At 40.4% G+C, this 7,460-nt stretch overlaps 1 long non-coding RNA gene across 1 annotated transcript; it reads left to right on the top strand.

Annotated features, from left to right (window-relative positions):
• Positions 1 to 1,968: 1,968 nt before the first annotated feature.
• LOC113760641 lies at positions 1,969 to 7,278 on the top strand. Its single transcript, XR_003467087.1, has 3 exons — positions 1,969 to 2,089; positions 6,250 to 6,313; positions 7,143 to 7,278. It is a non-coding gene; the product is annotated as an uncharacterized LOC113760641 (long non-coding RNA).
• The last annotated feature ends 182 nt before the right edge of the window (positions 7,279 to 7,460 follow it).

Raw genomic sequence — 7,460 nt, forward strand, 5'->3', positions numbered from 1 at the left:
GAGCTGTACGCACTGGTGAGGGCTTTGGAGACCTGGCAACACTATCTTCGCCCTCGGGAGTTCGTGATACACACTGATCACGAGTCACTGAAGTTTCTCAAGGGACAACCCAAGTTAAGCAAGAGACATGCCAAGTGGGTAAGTTTCATTGACACCTTCTCCTATGTGATTAAGTACAAGACTGGCAAGACGAATGTGGTAGCTGATGCCTTGTCACGTAGACACTCCCTGCTTGCCTGTCTTGATGCTAAGTTAATGGGGTTCGAAATGATTAAGGAACTCTACACACATGATCATGACTTTGGGGACATATATGCTACGTGTGTTAAGAACCCACATGGAAAGTACTTTTTGCATGATGGATTTCTATTTTATGTGGATAAACTGTGTGTGCCTAATTCTTCCATCCGTGATCTTCTAGTTAGGGAGGCACATAGCGGTGGTCTCATGGGGCACTTTGGCCTGGTTAAGACTCTTGCCATGTTACAAGAGCATTTCTACTAGCCTCACATACGTCGAGATGTGGAGCGCATGGTTGGTAGATGTGTCACTTGTCACAAGGCGAAGTCTAAGACAAATCCGTATGGCCTGTATACCCCATTGCCTATTCCCCACTATCCTTGGGTAGACTTGTCCATGGACTTTGTTTTAGGACTCTCTAGGTCGCCTAGGGGAAATGATCCCATCTTTGTAGTAGTTGATAGATTCTCTAAGATGGCTCATTTTATTCCCTATCACAAAACTGACGATTCATCCCATATTGCTACTTTGTTCTTCAAAGAAATTGTCCGTCTGCATGGCATGCCAAGGACCATCGTTAGTGATAGAGATGTCAAGTTTCAGAGTTACTTTTGGAAGACCTTGTAGTCTAAACTTGGCACTAGGTTATTATTCTCCACCACCAGTCACCCACAAAGCGATGGGCAAACTGAAGTTGTCAATCGCACACTCGGCACACTACCTCGGGTTGTGATTAAAAAGAATCTTAAAACTTGGGAAGAGTGCTTGCCTCATGTTGAATTTGCCTACAATCGAGCTGTTCACAGTGCTACCCACTACTCACCTTTTGAGGTTGTTTATGGCTTTAACCCGCTAACCCCCCTTGATTTAGTGCCCTTACCTTCCTCTGAGCACACAATCTTAGATGGGAAAATGAAGGCTGATTTTGTGCGTAGGTTACATGAAGCCGTTCGGGCAAACATTGAGCTGCGTACTCAACAATACCTCCAGCAAGCCAACAAGCACCGTCGCAAGATGGTCTTTGAGCCTGGAGATTGGGTTTGGTTACACTTACGAAAGGAGAGATTCCCCAAACAGCGACAAAGCAAGCTGTCTCCAAGAGGTGATGGACCCTTTCTGTGAGAACCCTCATTTTTAAAATACAATTTTCCCAAACTACATGCCTTGCACCAAGATTTAAACCACCTCTTATATGCCCTAGCATTATATTTCACAATGTGTTACAACAAATCCCTTGTATTGACCCTCACTTTAAAACACAATTTTCTTATTTACATGCCTTAGTATAAGATCTAGACCATTTAATATATGCCCTTACAAATTATTTTCTGTGTGTTATAATAATTTCTATGCATTTCATTTCAATTCATTTTACTTGAAGTAAAATATTTCCTTGAGCTAGGTTGTAAATAATTCACCACTTGTAATTGTCCAAGTGTTCTTTTATTAGTGGTAGAGACTTTATGTGAGAGATTAGAGGTGTTGAATAATTATTGGTGCATTTGGAAAGGTAAGAATGGCATTAGTCAAAGATTAAGAAAGGTTAGGACAATAATGGAGCCATGTGGCAAAACCCTAGCCATGTATCTTGTTTGACCAAAGGATTAGAGGAATTTTAAACCAACTTTGCTTCATTTTCCTCCAAAATTTCGTCCACCTTAAGGGCTTCCAAGGGAAGGAAGAAAACTCCATCTTCTTGCTATGACAACCTTAGTTTGATCTTGAACAAAAACCAAAAGAGAAAGATCTAGAGTTTGTGAGAAAATTTCCTTCAATCTTTGAGGTTGTTTCAAGCCTAAAGCTTCTATTGTGGTGGTTTGTTTGGTGACCAAAGCAACTTGTAAGTAAGGTATGTAATCTTTAAAATTTGGGTTTATGATGTTATATCATCTACTTGAGGTTGAAATGGTGAAAACAACTTGTTATGGTTGAATTTGGGGTTAGTTTCTTATGTTAATCATGTGACGCCCCGCTTCTCCCAAGGGCAAACCCTAGGGTATCGGCGGGACGCCTGCCTAGCTCGCGCCAGGACTCAAAATTTCAAAACAATAAAACTAGATAACCCACAAGCGTACTATTCACTATATATCTAACGCCAAAAGAGTTCTATTTACATCTTCAAAAGTATCGAGTCAAACCACTCTAATACATTATAATAACAACCAGCAGAAGGTAGACCCTAAGGAGGGTCCTTATACAAACCACCAAAACAAAAACAAACATCCTAACTGTCCGACTATTACAATCAAACCTAACTATACTAGTGAAGGTGCCAAGAAGTTCCCCGCGTCGTCCCCTGCTAAGGAAAACAAAGGAAACGGGGTAAGTTAGAAGCTTAGTAAGTAAACAGGGGTAAAAGCGTAAAATTTCACATTTAAAGAAACAGCTATTCCACAAAATGTCAAGTCAAGCACAAAAGTAACAATACAAAGGAAGGATACAGGTTGGCTCCAAAGCCAAGTCATTTGCCATGCGTGATCTCCTGTCGACACTCCGTCGACCATAAATAAGGTCCGTAGAACTCCACTTGTACACCCACCGAACACCTTATCACCCTCACTGGCCAGTCACCTCACAAACTTGCCCGGGCGAACGAAATCACAAACTTCATCTTGAGTCACAAGCTCGGGTCACAAACTTGGTTCACATTCTCAATGAACCGGATTCACAAACTTGGTGACCTCAAACTAAGTTGGACTGGCTTCGACCAAGCCCTGACCGGCTCGAATAGTCCATCTAGGTCGGAAGATCAACCCCAACTTACAAACGTCACCCCGAGCTACAAGCTCAAGGGGTTCAAACCCAAAATAATTCATGTATACACATCTCATAAAGAAACATAGGTACAAGCTAGGGTTTAGGTCGAGTGTGATAAAGTACACCCTCGCCTAAGTTCCCCTTTTATTCACATCAAAACACATAAGTAGTTTATACACATAAACGGCCTGAATACTTACTCAAAATACAAAAGTGGTACAAGAGCAAAATCACTTCGCGCGTGTTCGCTAGTAGTGGGCCCCACCGGCTCCGCTTAGCTCACCACTGTCTGAAATAGAAGATTGTATCACATATTATCACAAACGGCCACTAACATGCCCAAAACAAGCAAAATGGCAAAATCGGCACATGCAAGTGCGGAAAAGGCAAAATGGGCGCACGCGCGCGCGCGGAACGGCAAACGGAAATGGCCAAATCTGCCGTCTCAAACCGTTTTGATCAAAAGTGAGGCTAGGAATGTCAGATCAAGGTGAGAGTGACACCATTTCGAAGCTATGAGGAAGGGATACAATTCTCATGAAGACACCTTAAGCTAGATCTGAATGGAAGCAGGTCAAAATTATGGAAAACAGTACCAGAAATTTACGTGTTCGGTTGACGAACAGGGTTTGTTTGGTGGACCATAACTCACAGCTCACAAATCCAAATCAAGAAATTCCAAAGGCGTTGGAAATATAGGACATAAGGCTATAACTTTCATGTTTGCATCAAAAGCTGAATCAATACAGAGCATGGAGGAAAATGGGTCCAAACATTCCTGTCAGAATTGTCCAAATTCGAAGGCAGTTCTGACAACCGATCTTGTTTTGGTCATAACGGAAGCTACGAAACTCGGATTTGGATGCACTTTATACCATTTCGAAGCTAAGACCAAGATATACCTTTCTTATGAAGACACCAACACCCAGTTCGTACGTTATCAAAACGGACAAAACAGGGTCAGAAGCTAAATCCAGAAACACGGCAGAATCCGAAGTTTAGAATAGATGCGACTATTTTGGCCATAATTCAGGCTACATAGATCCGTTTGAGGTGTTCTTTGTGGCATTCAAAAGCTAAGACAGAGTAATGAAAATTTCATGTTTGGGAAAATGGCTAAATCCGAACGGATTATAGTGAATAAACACAACCAAAAAGACTAAACTGTCCACGCGGAACTCTGGAATGTAACCTAGAATAGCGAGGGTATTTTCATCTTTTCACAAGCTACGTTGCTCCAATTGAGTTGAAATTTTGTAGGCAACTATAAAATACCATTATCTACAACTTTCATGTTTTAACCCAAAGCCAATTCGGCCTCTAACTATGAGCTACAGTGCCGGGCAGAATGAAGAACAATGAAACCCTAACTTTCCAATTTTCTTTCCAAAACAGAAATTGCTTGCAATTAACCTCCATATACACCTTCTAGCTTCATTCTATATCATTTCCCATCATCATACATGGCTACACCATAACAATCATATTAAAACAGAAATCACATGATTAAATAGAAAAATGTCATCAATCTCAACCCAAATCATGAAATAGCACCAATAATCATCACCTCAACTCACATAAGTTACTAATTAAAAATTATTGGAAGGAAAAGAGTAGTTCCTTAGTCACTCACCTTATAACACAAGAAAGGAAGCAATTCAATACCTTAGCTTTCCAAACAACTTCACCAATCACCTCAAAATCACTAAGTGGAGGAGTTTTATGGAGCAATTACAAATTTAACCGGTTGAAGTTGAAGATTGAGCAAGTTTGGAGCAAAATTTTGGAGAGCTTTTCTTTTCTTTTCTCCTTAGAGAGGGCCGGCCATGAGCTTGCAAATTTTGGGGATTTTTGGGTCAACTTTTTGAGTTATTTTGATAAATTGGTAAGAGAATGAATAGTGGTCAAAAATGGTAATGAATCTCTAAGTGACACTTGTCACTTTCATTAATTGCTTGCCTAACTTTTGTCTCTCTTACACCTATCCAATTGGTAACCTCTAATTATCACATAACACCCGGTAAATTAACTCCAGTATCCAAAACTTAACCTAACTGGCCAAATTTTTCCGACCTTTTCGCCCTAGTGGGTCCCACGTCCGATATATGTTCGTAATTGTTCAAACACTAACTGATACTATAAAAATCATATAAAAACTATATTTACTCGATAAAATTATCTGGGGAATTTTCTAATAAAGAAAATGTCGAAAAGGCGGGCGATCAATAAAATAAACCCTAGGAACTTAGAAAATTTGCGGGTTCTCGCACTCATTCTTTCGGGGCGTTTACAAAAATCAAGTAATGGTTAGGTTTACTAATATGCATACCAAGTGTTTGATGAAATGTCTAACCCTTATTCATGTGTGTTTATGAAGTATTGATATGTTTTAAACCCCTATTTAGTTGGATCTAATACTTGTTATGTGCAAGGAATGAAAATAACAAGAAGAGTAGAAGTTAGAAATTTTTTAAAGTGTGCTGACCGAAACTTTTTAAGCTTGCTGCCCGGTTTTACCTTGATATTTTCATGCACATTTTGGCTACAAATGTGAGTATTATATGTTGGGTTATGTGTGTGGAGGTTGTCTACAAAAAAATTAGCCAATTTGGTTGAATAAATTTTGAGTTATAAACAAAGGAGGAAAACTGGACTAGGTCCAGAAATTTTCTGTCCAGCCATCTTGTTAAGGTCATAACGTGTTACTCACTGATCAGAATTGAGTGCCGTTTATGGCACTTGAAAGTAGACTCTTAGAGCTTTAAAACGGTACAAAGCTCATTTTCTGGTTCATCCCGAGCGATCCGTGGCGAGTCTGGAAAGTTGGCTGTCCGGGAAGTACTGTTCATCCGAGACAGTCCAGAAAGTTCATTTGGTTTCTTAATTTTGAGCCACTTATGTTGGGATTTTGGAAATGGTTTCTTCTAGACAAATTTAGCCTTATGAACCTAGTTTCCAATGCAACTGACGGAACCAAATTCTGACTTTCCCACAATGAGCAATGACCGTTTCCCCGAGGCTGGCCGGGCGAGACAGTTTAACCCGTAATGAAGCCTTTGAGCTGTAGTGAAACTTTTCTTTTGCCAAACTTTCATGTACATACTAGACTTGTTTTCCATGAACTTTCACCGTGGTTTAGACCCTATTTGCATGCCGGATTAAGTAGCTTAAGCTACTCACTTGGCCTCTTAATGAACCTATACTTTAGTAGGGAACGAATCCAATTATTAATGTTTTCACTCGTTGACCTAGGTTTGGGCAACGACGGTGATCGTAACTGAGACGTTTGACGTCGATTATTACTTTTGCTTGACAGGTGAGTGTTCCACTACCTGCTACTTGTTATGAGAAATATTCGTGTACTTGAAAGTATTGAATTGTTATTGTTTGAGCCAAAACTGTTTTAATTAAAATTGAGGCGAGTGTGTACTTTATCGCACTCGACCTTTCTTATTTTTTCTTTTCACTGAGGCTCTACTTACTGAATGAATTAACATGAAATGAGATATTGCTATACATGACTGTGCTTAAGTTGCGTGGATGACATTCCACCAACTACTGTTACTGTTCGGGTACCCAACCTCATAGGTGAGTCGGTTGTATCGAGCCAGCAAGGGCTTGGTCGAGAAGGCCGATAAACCTTGAGGACTGTTTACTGTTCACTGGAAATTGAATCTTGCTTGGAGGTCCCTGGTGAAGCATAGCCGTTGTGCTTGCTTGTTGTGTTGTCCAGCACCACCAGTGATAAAATCCTTGGCTTGATACTGTTTCATTGGAATCTTTGAGCATTGGAAACTCGGATTCCTGGTATACTCGAGTATTACCAAACTACTGTTTATGGAGTGCGGGCCCGGTGGGGGGTTGTTTGGTGGACGGAGACTGGTGAAAGTGGTGTTCTACGGACCTATATACTGTTACAAGTGTTGACGGAGTGTCAACAGGAGGCAATTATGATCAAGCTCAAGTGGACCTTTGGCTTTTGAAAGCCACCCGTATCCTTGAATTGAACTGTGATTAAACTGTTATTTTACTGTACGGTGTTTAGTTGGCTATTTTGTGATTTTTTATGTGGCTATGTGTTTACTTGTTTACCTGGAACCTCACTGGGCTTTAGCTCACCCCATTCCCTTTGTTTTCCTTAACAGATCGGGAAGGGATTTGATCGAGGGCTTTCTTAGCTTTATTTTGCCGTTCTTGCGTTTTGAGGTTGTAACTTTCGTTTAAGCAGACTTGTAAGCTTAAATTCTTAAGGGTGATTTATATTATGTAATTTTGAGTGAAGCGTGGTAAGTTGGCATGCGATGATATATGTACTAAGCTGAATTGTTGAATTAGTGATTATGTTTGAGTTAGTGTTTCAATCCCCTGCATTGTCAAATGTTACATTCGTTTCATTGATGATATTAGTACTTTGAACGACTGAGTCCTGGCGAGAGTTGGGCAGGCAGTCCGTTGATACCCTA

This window comes from Coffea eugenioides, chromosome 2 (genome assembly GCF_003713205.1).
Source record: "Coffea eugenioides isolate CCC68of chromosome 2, Ceug_1.0, whole genome shotgun sequence".
Taxonomy (NCBI): domain Eukaryota; kingdom Viridiplantae; phylum Streptophyta; class Magnoliopsida; order Gentianales; family Rubiaceae; genus Coffea; species Coffea eugenioides.